Source organism: Ochotona princeps, chromosome 1, assembly GCF_030435755.1.
Source record: "Ochotona princeps isolate mOchPri1 chromosome 1, mOchPri1.hap1, whole genome shotgun sequence".
Classification (NCBI taxonomy): Eukaryota; Metazoa; Chordata; class Mammalia; order Lagomorpha; family Ochotonidae; genus Ochotona; species Ochotona princeps.
In genome coordinates, this window is record NC_080832.1 from 120,946,936 (window position 1) to 120,960,906 (window position 13,971).

The following is a 13,971-nucleotide window of genomic DNA, read 5'->3' on the forward strand; positions in this document are numbered from 1 at the left end:
ACAGATTAACTCCGTGGTGAAAATATTCCCTCAGTGAAACTTAGATATTCAAGCCTTTAAATGAGATCTTCATCAGACTTCAACAAAAACACCCTGCAACTCATTTAATGAAACAAACATAACTTAAGTATTAAAACTATTAGAGGATTTATCAATGGAAAACAAAATTATTGAGAATTATAGATGAAAATATTCTAAACATCCTTATTATATATATTTGGTTAAAATAATGTTATTCAAAGACTGTATATGAAAGTAATTAATTTTGCTGATGGTATGTTGGAGCTTTTAACTGATTGAGATGATATTCTGCTGGCTCTGTCTTCAGACCAGAGAGGGTATACCTAAGAAGCCGTTGAACGGGCCCGGCGGCATAGCCTAGTGGCTAAAGTCCTCGCCTTGAAAGCCCCAGGATCCCATATGGGCGCCGGTTCTAATCCCGGCAGCTCCACTTCCTATCCAGCTCCCTGCCTGTGGCCTGGGAAAGCAGTTGAGGACGGCCCAAAGCTTTGGGACCCTGCACCCGCGTGGGAGACCTGTAAGAGTTTCCTGGTTCCCGGCATCGGATCGGCCCATTGCGGCTCACTTGGGGAGTGAAACATCGGATGGAAGATCTTCCTCTCTGTCTCTCCTCCTCTCTGTATATCCGGCTTTCCAATAATAATAAATCTTAAAAAAAAAAGAAGCCGTTGAACTTGACTGGACAATAAGATGCTGGACTCTATGTCATATGCTTGCAATGGGGGAATCTCAACTGAACTTGAACTGTGGTTATGCAACAAGGTGGAGGAATCCACCATGGTGGGAGGGTTTGGGGAGGGGTGGGGAGAACCCAAGTACCTATGAAACTGTGTCACATAATACAATGTAATTAATGAATTAAAAATAATAAATAAAAAATCTGAAATTCTAAAAAAAAGTAATTAAGTACATAGCTACATTCATAAAATAAAGGAAAAGGCATAGCCAGTGAAACAGATCCATAGAAATATATGATTAAATTTGACAGTTTTTCAAGATGAAAATTTCTAGCAAAGTCTGAGTAAGGGAAATCTTATTTTATCTGATTTAGATAAATACCTGTTTCAAGCATTATGTTAATGGCAAGTTATTGGAAGCTTTAATTTGAATATTGAGCAAAAACAAAGTGCTGGCTACTGCTGTATCTCAACATTTTACTGGAGAGAAACACATGAAATAACTTTAAAAAGTAGAATTTTATAGATTAGAAAAAAGGTATCTTAATTCATAAATAATATGAATGCAAAACTAAATATACATTTTGAGTTAGCGAATTTGAAAGTTTTGTGGAATATAAGAATCAATTTCATTTCTATATGCTAACAAAATCAAATAATATACAAAATTTTTAAATAGCAGAGCGCCGTGTGGGTTGATGTGGCAGGGGTTGTCAGAGGTTGTGCATCTTGGGTCACCACCAATTTTAAGATCCTGTGTTTTTCTGCATTGTTTGGGTGGATGTGGAATTGCCCAGACTCCACTGAGTCAGACACACCAGCTACAACATACTGACATGGAACTATAAGGCAGCCTGGTAAATTTTGCCTAGTTGTATGATCGGGGGGAAAGAAATTGGGATTTGATCTACATATAGCAGTTTTACTGTAATTTCTATTTAAAATTCATTAGGTCACGTATTACCTCTTGGATATCAGGTAGAAAGAAATAATTTCTTTAAGTTTGCAGGAAATGTAAACTTCACTTTCACTGGCTTGCTCTGCACTAATTTTTTCTTGAGAAGAAATGTGGGTCCTCTTCTAATCGTAGCCAAGGTTCCTTGAGAAGGGGAATGAATTCACAGGCTAAGTTGTATATTTTAAAGAGAAATGAAAGCTACTTCTGTATAACAGTTACCATGCATAGGTTTTGTTGAGCTTCAATTCCAAAGCAGCGAACACATAGATGAACGTGTTGCTGTACTTGTTTCATGGTTTTTGGGGGAGCGGGGCTTAAGTCCTCTTTCACAGAATGAAGCAGTAGGCTATGTTCCTGCCTCTGCTGCTGCATGAATTCGGTAGTAACAATGTTTCCTGAGCAAATGAGGCAAATATTCTCTTGGATTCAGTGTGAGAAGATATCCTTATTCTGTTGTTTCAAGGATAGGAATCAGTGTATCAAAATTTGTTGAAGTAGCCATCATACTTACAGAGACAGGTGCAGTAAGAATGTAGAACTGTCTCTTTGTGGTAGTTTCTGGACAAATTCATGAAAATTTGTGTAGCTTTACTAGCTTAGGAGAGCAAAAATACGGTTATGGTGTAGCACAATGAAAGAGACTACAGAAGGCTTTAAAGTAGATTATTTAATTAGGCATGAGGCATTTTGAGGCCATTTAATATATAGATGTGACTTATTTTTTTCTCATATTTAAAAGTAAGGTGTTATAATGGAAAAATACCATGTGGTTCTTTATAGCTTATCGTTGCATGATTCTAGGTGTTACTTTATTTTTGCACAGGTCCTATTGCAATCAGTAAAGAAACTGGAAGAAAAAAAAATGACATGGTTCATTAATGCTTTACAGTTGGGGTTGAGAACTTGCCAAACCTGCAAGCCCTCTGTCTAGAAATGAATTTACAGCATGGCAGGCATACAGTCTTGGCACGGAGGTCAGAGTCTAGCACCAAAAAGGGGCAGGACAGTACCGCAGAAAGGGAACATTCCCTGTGAAGAGAGACACAGAAAAGGAATTGCAACATCTGTTCACATAAGGAGTGAACTCCCCTGATGTTTATGCTATTCCCCAAGCTGCTGTGCACGGGGTGAGTCTCAAAGGGACTCAGCAGCGATTGGAAGGCAGAGAGCTATTTCAGCAATAGTGAGATGCTGAGGAGAAATACATCCAAGTTCATGTTTCCCAAGACAAACACCATGACTCACGCTCTGGACTTGTCGTTGGGACCCTCGAGGCTCTGAGAATAATGGCCGCACTCCGAAGTACAGGGTCTGTTTGAAGAGTGTGTGATGCACACCGATCCTAGAAGGAAAATAAAGAAGGTTTATCGGGCAGCCCTGATAAAACCTAAAACAAAGAATTGGTAGGATCAAGGGATCAGCTGGTACTATTTATTGCCTACCTGAAAAACTAAATAAAACAGCAACTAAAACCAAACAAACACAAAGGAATGTGAAAAAAAGCCAGTGAATAAAGGCAAAATCTTCATTCTTTTTGGAGAAATTTATAACATGAGTCCGAGACTATACGTGACATTCTCTGTGTCAGGCAGCCCATACAAACTTACCAAGCATGCTAATGTGACAGGGAAAAGGAGCAGGTGTTTTTTTTTTTAAGATTTATTAATTTTTATTACAAAGTCAGATATATATACAGAGGAGGAGAGACAGAAAGGAAGATCTTTTGTCCGATGATTCACTTCCCAAATGACTGCAATGGCCGGAGCAGCACCAATCTGAAGCCAGGAGCCTGGAGCTCTTTCTGGTCTTGCATGTGGGTGCAGGGCCCCAAGGCTTTGGGCTGTCCTCGACTGCTTTCCCAGGCCACAAACAGGGGGCTGGATGGGAAGTGGGGCAGCTGGGATACAAACTGGTGCCCATATGGGATCCTGGGGCGTTCAAGGCAAGGACTTTATCCGCTAGGCCACAGTGCCGGGTCCCAGGGGCAGGTGTTTAATTAGAGGCTAAGATAAGTGTTGACATACTTGTCTCCCACACCAGACTGCCTGAGTTTGACCCCTAGCTCTAGATTCTGATTCCAGATTCCTGTGATACCAATCCTGGGAGGCCATGATGCTGGCTCAGATAACTAGATTCCTGCCACCCATGTGGGATATATGGATTGAATGTTTTGTCTCCTGGCATTGGCCTCAGCCCAATTGTTGTTTTTGTGTGTGTTTCAGGAGTGAAGCAGTGGGTAGGAGTTCATGCTCACATTCCCCCTCTCTGCCTCTCCTTTTCTCTCATGTAAGTAAACAAAACCAACAACAAATGATCAAAAAGAAAAGTCAGATAATGGAAACCATGCTTGAACAAATCTGTTATTGAAGTTAAAAATATTAACACCATGGTTAACAGCAGCTGAATAATATGTGTAAGAAAAACCAGGAAGAAGGAAGACAAAATACATTAAAGTATGGAAGATTTAAGTGAAAAATTAGAATGAATGGAAAGAATCAACCTATTTTAGAACTAAAAAATACAACACTTACAATTAGGAATTCATCTGATGGGTGTAACAGTTGATTGGCAATGACGGAAGACACTGATCAGTGGGATGTATCTGTTCAATCTAGATGCCAGTAGCTGTTTGTAGAAATCAGTAAACTTGTTCTAAAATGATTGTGGAAATAGACAAGAGCAAGAGATAGGTAAGGCTGTTCTGGACGGCATTTCTTTGAGGCGGTAAAACTTATGACAAGTTTAGTTATTTATTGTTATCTAAGATTGGCAAAAAGAGAGGTCTGTATGTATTGGATACTTGACTTGTTTTAAAACCAGTGCTCCATAGACATGGCTGACAGTCTCTTTAGTGTGCACTGCTGGGTCAATTAGAAAGTCACATGGAAACAACACTAAAAGTTCCTCTGTGCTTGCGTCCTAGCTAAACTTCATACCAGAAGGAATGAGAGAGAGAGAGAGAGAGAGAGAGAGAGAGAGAGAGAGAGAAGAGAGAGAGAGAGAATGTATTGGAAAGGTAGATTTGTAAAGAGGGGGAACAGAGAAAGAAAAAAAATCTTCCATTTGCCCCCAGGTGACCGCAATGGCCAGAGTTGAGCTGACCTAAAGCCAGCAACCAGGAGCCTCTTTTGGGTGTCCCACATGGGTATAGGATCCCAAGGCTTTGTTCTGCTGTTTTCCCAGGCTTTAGGCAGGTAGCCAGATGAGAAGTGGAGCAATTGGGACATAAATTGGCAGTTGCAGCTAAAGGATTAGCCAGTTGAGCCATTGCACTGGTCCCTGGAAGGTTTATCTTAAGGTGAAATGTAAGACAATGGATTATCTTTATCACTTTTTCATGGACAAAGATTTCTTATGTAGGACACCAAAATAACAAAGGAGAGAGTTAAAATTAAGAATTTTGGTTCCCTAAAGACACAATTAAGGTAGTGAAAGTCAAAGTAGCACACCAAAAGAACAAATTTATTGTTACATTTTATTTTTAATTGACACTTGGTAATGAATAATTTTATGTATTGATGGGACATAGTGTGATATTTCAATACATGTATATAATGTATAATGAGCAGATTTGGATATTTGGCATGTCTATTACCTTAAACATGAATAATTGGTTTGTATTAGAAACACTCAAAATCTTCTCTTTATTAGCTTCCTGAAAATACTCAATGCCTGTCAACCACTGTTCTACTTTGGTAGAGGTTATTATTGCTGTTCAACTACATCTTACTGACTACCTTCTTTCCATTACTTCCTCTTGCACAGTCCTTCTAACTTATGTTAACTCTCATTCTACTCAATTTTTTTTTGACAAATCACAGTATTTACAGTGTAACTGATACCCAAAAGAATTTGTTTCTTGCTTTTATTTTTTGATTAAAAAAAACTCCCAAAGGGAGAATATGTGGTAATTTTTTGACAGGGGATAAACATATTTGACTCAATATCATATCCTCCAGTTGTAACCGTTTTGGTGCGAATAACTTTTTATTCTCTTTTACATAGCTGAATAATATTCCATTGCATGTCCATCTCATCATGGACACCTTAGTTAATTCCACATTTTGGTTAACTTTATAGATTCCACACAAGAGTGATAACAGTAGCATTTGTCTTTTTATACCTGATTTATTTTTGCTTAAAATAATATCCTCCAGTTCTATCTACATTGATGCAAATGTAAATAGGGTATCAATATAAAAATGTAGCTTTTAGCATTTATGGAATTTAAGGTTGAAACTGATGGATGCTAAGGTTGAATCCATAGCAAGGATCCTGTAGCAGGCTGCAATAAATATGTGAATACTGATGCCACTTTAGTGTACCAGTTCAGTACCCTTGGTTGTATATCCAACAGTAGTTTTGTGAGGAACCTTTGTATTGTCTTCCATAATGGCTGTTTTATATCCCTACCAACAGTGTGTAAGTTTATCTTTCTGTAAATGTTTATCAGAGGGATTGTTTTTGTCTTTTTGATAATATGTGTTTTAATCATGTGAGATGATATCTACCTGCTTGATGTTGTGCTTCCATGATGATTAGTGATGCCAAGCATTTTTTCCAAATACTTAATCGTTTGTATATTATCTTTTGAGGATTGGCTACTCAGTTTTTTGTTTTACATTCTTTTTTTTAAAGATTGATTTATTTTTATTACAAACTCCGATGTACAGAGAGGAGGAGAGACAGAGAGCAAGATCTTCCATCTGATGATTCACTCCCTGATCTGAAGCTGAAGCCGGGAACCAGGAACTTCTTCCGGGTCTCCCACGCGGGTGCAGGGTCCCAAAGCCTTGGGCCGTCCTCAACTGCTTTCCCAGGCCACAAGCAGGGAGCTGGATGGGAAGTGGAGCTGCTGGGATTAGAACCGGCGCCCATATGGGATCCTGGGGCGCATTCAAGGCGAGGACTTTAGCCGCTAGGCCACGCTGCCGGCCCATTACATTCTTTTTAAAAAAATATTTATTTATTTTTATTGGAAAGCCGGATATACAGAGGGAAGGAGAGACAGAGAGGAAGATCTTCCTTTCGATAGTTCACTCCCCAATTGACTGCAACGGTTGGAGCTGAGCCAATCCAAAGCCAGGAGCTAGGAGCTCTTCCGGGTCTCCCACGCGAGTGCAGGGTTCCAAGGCTTTGGGCCGTCCTCAGCTGTTTTCCCAGGCCACAGGCAGGGAGCTGGATGGGAAGTAGGGCCACCGGCATTAGAACTGGCACCCATATGGGATCCCATGGTGTTCAAGGCGAGAACTGTAACTACTATGCTATCGCGCCGGGCCCCTTGCTTTACATTCTTTTTTTTTTTTTTTAATTATTTAACTTCATTAATTACATTGTATTATGTGACACAGTTACATAGATACTTGGGTTCTCCCACCCCTCCCCAAACCCTCCCGCCATGGTGGATTCCTCCACCTTGTTGCATAACCACAGCTCAAGTTCAGTTGAGATTCCCCCATTGCAAGCATATACCAAACATAGAGTCCAGCATCTTATTGTCCAGTCAAGTTCAACGGCTTCTTAGGTATACCCTCTCTGGTCTGAAGACAGAGCTAGCAGAGTATTATCCCAGTCAATTGAAAGCTCCAACATACCATCAGCAAAAATTTACATCATTATGGAATTAATTGACATAGTAATGAGTAACCAATATGTTAAAAGTAAATGCTTTACATTCTTAAATAAACATTTTTCTTTCTTTCAGAGACAGCATTACAGACAGAAAGAGAGACAGAAAGAAAGATCTTCCATCTGTTGCTACCTTCCCCAAATGGCTGCAATGGTTAGGGCTGGGCTGGAGACAGGAGTTAAAAGCATTTTCTAGATGTTTCATGTAGGTACAGAAAGCCAAGCACTTGGATCGTCCTCTTCCGTTTTCCCAGATACACTAACGGGTAGCGTCCCTCGCCTTCCTCACTAGCCTTTCATTTCCTTCTCGCTTCTCTTCCCCTGCTACCCCTTCCCTTTCTTCCTTGTCTAGTTTTGATATCAAAGTCAAGGTTGCCCTGATAGAGTCTATTTGGAAGAAATCTCTTCTCTTGTACTTTTTGAAGTGGCTTATTAAGTATTGGGATTGATTCTTAAATGTTTGGCAGAGTTCAGCAGTGAAGGCATTGGTTTGGGGATTTCATTGAATAGGAGTTTATAAAAATCATTACGTCGATCATGCTGTATATTACTGGTCTGTTTTCTGTTCCTCATGATTCAAACTGGGTAAGGTGTATGTGACCAAGAATTTGTCTATTTCATCTAGGCTATTAAGTTTTTTGCTATATAATTGTTCATAGTAATATCTAATAGCCCTGCTTGTCTCCATAGTTCTCAATGCCCCCATGTTTATTTCTAATTCAGTGTCTTCGAAGCATCTTTCTTACTTTGTTAGTCTAGCAGAGGGTTTATCACCTTTTTAAGGTTTTCAAAGAATAAGATTATCATTTCACTGATTTTTTGTGGTAGTTTCTTTTTTTTACTTACTGTGGTTTTTTTTTTTTTTTTACTTACTGTGATTTTTTTTTTTTAATTCACTTCTTTTGGCATTTTGGATTTTAATTGTTGTAGATTTTCTAGTTCCTTGGAGTATAATGGTAAATTGTTTATTTGGGATCTTTCAGGGTTTTTTGATGCAGATACTTATTTCTATAAATTTCCTAATACTACTGATTTATTGTATACCATAGGTTTTGGTATGTTGGGTTTACATTTTCATTCACTTAAAAAAAAACTCTTAATTTTCTCCTTGTTCCATTGGTTTTCAGGGATAAGTTGTTTAATTTCCATTTGTTTGCACAGTTTATACTTTTTTCGGATTTCATTGCATTGTGGTTAGAAAAGATGCTCAATATTATTAGTGTTCTTTAAAATTTGCTGAAACATATTTTGTGACTGATTATGTATGCTCTAAGATAATGTTCCATATTCTGTTTAGAAGAATATGCATTTTGTTATTGGGTGGACAGTTCTGAAAATGTCTATTAAATCCAATTGATCTGGGGTGCAGTTTAATTCTGCTGTTTCTTTCTTGACTTTCTGTCTAGATATGTTCACATCTCAAAGTGTGCTGTTAAAGCCACTTGATATTACTGTATTAGAGTTTATGTCTCCCTTTAGGTTAGTCTTGTCTTGACTGCTCCACTTCCCATCCAGCTATCTGTTTGTGTCCTGGGAATGCAGGATGGCTCAAAGCCTGGGAACCCTGCACCCTTGGGAAAGACCAGGAAGAAGACCCTGGCTTCAGATTGGTTCAACTGCCATTGAGACCATCTGGGTAATGAACCAGCAAATGGATGATCTTTCTATCTCTCTTCTCTATAAATCTGCCTTTTCAAAAAGCGTAACAAAATAAAATAAAACAAAATAAACTAAAGAACTGCCAACTCCTGTCCTTTAAAAAAATATTGTCCTTTAGATTTTACCTGTGGTTTCTCATTCTATCAGCTCTGGTATAATATTCTTGGACTCTGTTTATGGCACAGACACCATGTTGTAGTTTGCTCTGTATCATCTCCTGTCACAAGTATGTGAAAACTTGCTTTATAAAATTTAGACTAAGTAATACCACACCAAAACAGACAATAGTAAAAAAGTTAGCCCAATTCAGAGTCCATACACAACTCTGTGGATGCCTTGCCTACCAATTTTTCAGAATCAACCAGAAAGCACTCTCACAATGTAGGTCAATGCTGGACCCATTTTTAAAAAAATGTAGTTTTGATAATATTTACATAGTTGATTAGGGCGGGAGGGGTTGAGGGTTAGGGGAAGTAGGTGAGACCATTAGTTTTTGTCTTCCTGAATCTGGGGGAAGGGCGGAGATAAGGGGAGAAGCCACACTGCTGGGTTAGGGTTAGGGTTTTGTCTGTGTGTAATCCTCTACTTCACTCTGACTTTGTTGTAGACGCTGCTAGGGTGTGCGCATGTGTGGGAGATAAGATAATGTCTCATCCAGATCATGATGTCTGGCTTCAAACTCATAGAGTAAGATGAGTTTCAAAATTAAACAAGAAAGGAACATAAAGCAATGTTTGCACAGAAGTTTAATTGATCAAAATCATGAAGTATTGAAATACTTGAACGGTTTGCACATGGAATCTTCATAGCCAGTACTGAGAGTGGGAAGAAGACGTCATGGGAGAGGTAGCTGGAGTGGCAGCTGGCATCAAATTTGAAGGGCTTTACTTCTGATGACCCTTGACTGACTTTGTTTTTGTGAAAATTGAAGAAAATTGTTCATCTTATGATCAAAATAATCTATTGTTAGAATGATAAGGTTATAAACTGCTACACAAACTACTTTTTAAGGAAGAACATGTCAAATGAGTTCATTTTTAAAACTAAGTCAAGTTTTCTAGCCAGTATTAATAATTTGTTCATGGTTTTAAAACCTGATTGATAAAGTTCAGTGGTTTTTTTGAAAGTCACTGTCCATACCCACAGTGATGGACTCAGGACTCTTTATGATACTATTGTAATAGCATAGGGGGAATCAGTGTGTGGGGGGAGAAGACTTGGGGAGGGGGATAATGGAAATCCCAGAGCCTATGGAACTGCATCATAAAATAATAATAATAATGAAAGAAAAAAAAGGTCAGTCATTGGATATTGGAATGGTAAGCAAAAATCCTTCAGGGAAGGTCTATAAGTATTTTGGTGTTGGTCTCAGAAGGGTTATGTCTCTAGTGCCTGTCTATGTGTAGTCACTAAATGATTAATGTGTAGGGAGAGAGAGAAAAAAGGGAGGATGGGAAAGGCAAAATGGGAGGGAAAGAGAAAGGAAGGGAAAGGAGGAAATGGAAGAACTACCTTTCTAACTTGACGAAGTCACACCGATGGCTCAACATCTGGGTCACCTCGAGATTTTGCCTAAGGAGATTTGGTGAGTTCATAGCTTTGAGTATTTGGCAGTTCCTTTATTTCAGCTGCATTTCTCCATGCCCAATTAAAATATCAGTACATCCGAGAGCAGAACTTTTCTACTAATAAGATTTAGGGTTGTTAATAAATGGATGATAAAGTAGGGCAGAGAATTACTGCCAAAACTGACCTTCAAATTTGACCCCCTCCCCCAAGACAGGGCATTTTATCTCATCACTAAGGAGAAAGGTGCTGGTGACAGGGTCCAGAAATGTCCAGGATAGACAAACACTCCATTTCTTCCTTAGCATTTTTGTTGTAGAGGTTTCTCTTTGCACCGACATCTACTCTTTACCTCTTTTCCACTTACGGCCACCATTCTTGATGCTGTTTCTGAAGGCAGGGGAGTGTGATGTAGCCTAATTGTGTCCATTGGAAATGCACTGTCTGCCTTGCTGTTTGTAATAGGGTAGTGCATGCAGGTTGTCCTTTCTGTTCTTGACTAAAGCGACTTTATTTTAGGATGGTGGGCACAAATAGAATCCAAGGTTTGTGTTCATAGTTTCTGATTTTTCCTAGTTATTTCTAAAGTAGATGTTTATGATGTGACATATCATTTGGGTTTGATTGTGTGTGTGTGTGTGTGTGTGTGTGTGTGTGTGAGAGAGAGAGAGAGAGAGAGAGAGAGAGAGAGAGAGATCAGCAGACAGTTATACATACTCTGAACTCATTGTTTGCCACCCAGAAATTCAAGTATGGTCTGAACTTTTCTGCATCAAGCATTTGCCCTGACACTGCATATTCTTGCTGACTGATCACAGCTGTTAGCATGCTGAAGAGTAAATTGCCATCCAATTCAACACTCTTTCCCTCTCGGACGACTGTGGAGAAGCTTTCCTGCTTTTTTGTGGCCCTTATGATTGCACTAGGTAGTTTCTCTAATGGGGTAGATAGAACCCAGCCTGGTGACATAATTTTTGATCAATTTATTGAGGAAGTCACGGTATGGTTTCTGTTTTCTCTCGTTCCCTTTTCCTTTCTTCCCCTCAAATGTAGGGAAAAAACTGAAGAAAGTGATGGAATTACATAATTAGCAGACACTGGGAAGAAAGGATGAAGAAAGTGATGGAATTACAGAATTAACAGACACTGGAAAGAAAGACGTAGATCATGAGTCACTTAACTAATTTTCCTCGCCTAGAGAGTATAATTCAGTGGATGTGATTCACACTGGCTTTTGTGAAAGATCCTGAACTGCATTATCAGAAAGGCAAAGAGGAAGAAGACCGTTGGGAGGGGACCCTACTTTCTCACTGGCTCTAATTCATGGAATGTTTTAAATAATATACTTGGAAAATAAAACACAAGACAGTAAGCAAATGAGACGATTTGTCATCGAATGTCAACAGCAGGCTGTCACATGTATGTAATTTGGGCAGAAAGATTCTGGGTTTTAAGTTAGAGAACCTGTGTCATCTTTAGACCTATAATAGAGCACCCTTCAATGTTCATTTGTCCTAATGTTAAATTTTGTCAGGGAACTCTCAAAGTGCTATGTGAAAAATTGTGTTGTATATTTTAAAATAAAGCAAGTTGCTTGCTTTCACGTCCCGAGGTAGGCTCCTTGCTAACATCCCAGAACTTACCAGGAAACCTCAAAAAGTTCATGGAAAATGTAATTAAAAAACTATACAAAGTTTCCACAAAATTTTTGTCCAGTGTCTATGATGTTGAAATTCTTATGAGCAGAACCAATCCCTAGAATGATGATTCCTACAAATGGCTGAACTGCTTTGAGTTTGCCTAAATCAAGTCAGAAAGTGGGTACTCAAACTGGTACATCTAACAAATGGAAATGTCCATCTGACTTCAAGAACGGACAAGACCTGCACGTTGTAGGTTCTTCCGCCTTCTCTCATCCTATATCTTCGCATGTCTTTTTTTTTTTTTTTTAAAGATTTATTCATTTTTATTGGAAAGGCAGATATACAGAGAGGAGGAGAGACAGAGAGGAAGATCTTCCATCCGATGATTCATTTCCCAAGTGAGCCGTAACAGGCCGGTGCTGTGCTGATCCAATGCCGGGAACCAGGAAACTCTTACAGGTCTCCCACACGGGTGCAGGGTCCCAATGCATTGGGCCGTCCTCGACTGCTTTCCCAGGCCACAAGCAGGGAGCTGGATGGGAAGTGGAGCTGCCGGGATTAGAACCTGCGCGCCCATATGGGATCCCGGGGCGTTTAAGGCAAGGACTTTAGCCGCTAGGCCACGCCTCCGGGCCCCACATGTCTTTCTTGCCACTTCTCCCTGAGCTATACAAACGTACTTTGACCCTTCTAGATCGCTAGAGTATTTATTGCAGTCAGACTCACCTTAAGATGATGATGTGATGCTGCACATAGATACTGTAGAAATGGAGACTTGATACAAATAAATACTGGTGATTATTTACGATGAATTTACCCCGTAGCACTGCTTTGGCAGTGTCCCACAAGTTTTGGAATGTTGTGTCAGGGTTTTCATTGGTTTCCATAAATTTTTTGATCTCATCTTTAATTTCTTCCCTGACCCATTGTTCATTTAATAGCATATTGTTCAACCTCCAAGAGTTTCTGTATTTCCTTGGGCATTTTGAATTGCTGATTTCCAGTTTCATTCCGTGGTGGTCTGAGAGGGTACATGGTATGATTCCTATCTTTTTGAAGTTATTTAGATTTGCTTTGTGTCCTATCATGTGGTCGATCCTGGAGAAGGTGCCATGCACTGCTGAAAAAAATGTATAATCTATGGTCTTAGGATAAAAAGTTCTATAGATGTCTACTAAGTCCAGTTGTTCTAATGTTTGTATGAGCTCTGTTGTTTCTTTGTTGAGTTTTTGTTTTGTTGATCTGTCTATAGTTGTTAGCGGAGTGTTAAGATCGCCCACTATTATTGTGTGTGTATCTATGTCTCCCCTTAAGTCTGTAAGTAATTGCTTCACGTAGCTAGGTGCATTGGAATTAAGTGCATATATGTTCAGGATTGTAATTACTTCCTGATGGATCAGACCCTTCACCATTATATAATGTCCTTCTCTGTCCTTTTTGATGTCTGTCAGCTTGAAGTCTAGGTCATCTGAGATTAGAACAGCTACTCCAGCCTTTTTTTCTTGTCCATTGGCATGAAATGTCTTTTTCCATCCCTTCACTTTAAATTTCTTACAGGCTTTTCTGGTTAGATGTGTCTCTTGTAGGCAACAGATTGTTGGGTGCTGTTTGATGATCCATTCCGTTAATCTATGCCTTTTGATTGGTGAGTTTAGGCCATTTGTGTTTAGAGATAATATTGAGAGAAATTGATTTTGGGCTGCCATGAGTGTGTGTAAGTGTGCAAGTGTGTATTTGCGACTATTAGAGTTTCTGATTGGTTGACTTTCCTTGTATGGGTTTCAGTGGGGAGGTCTTCCCATTTGCCATCTTTGATTTT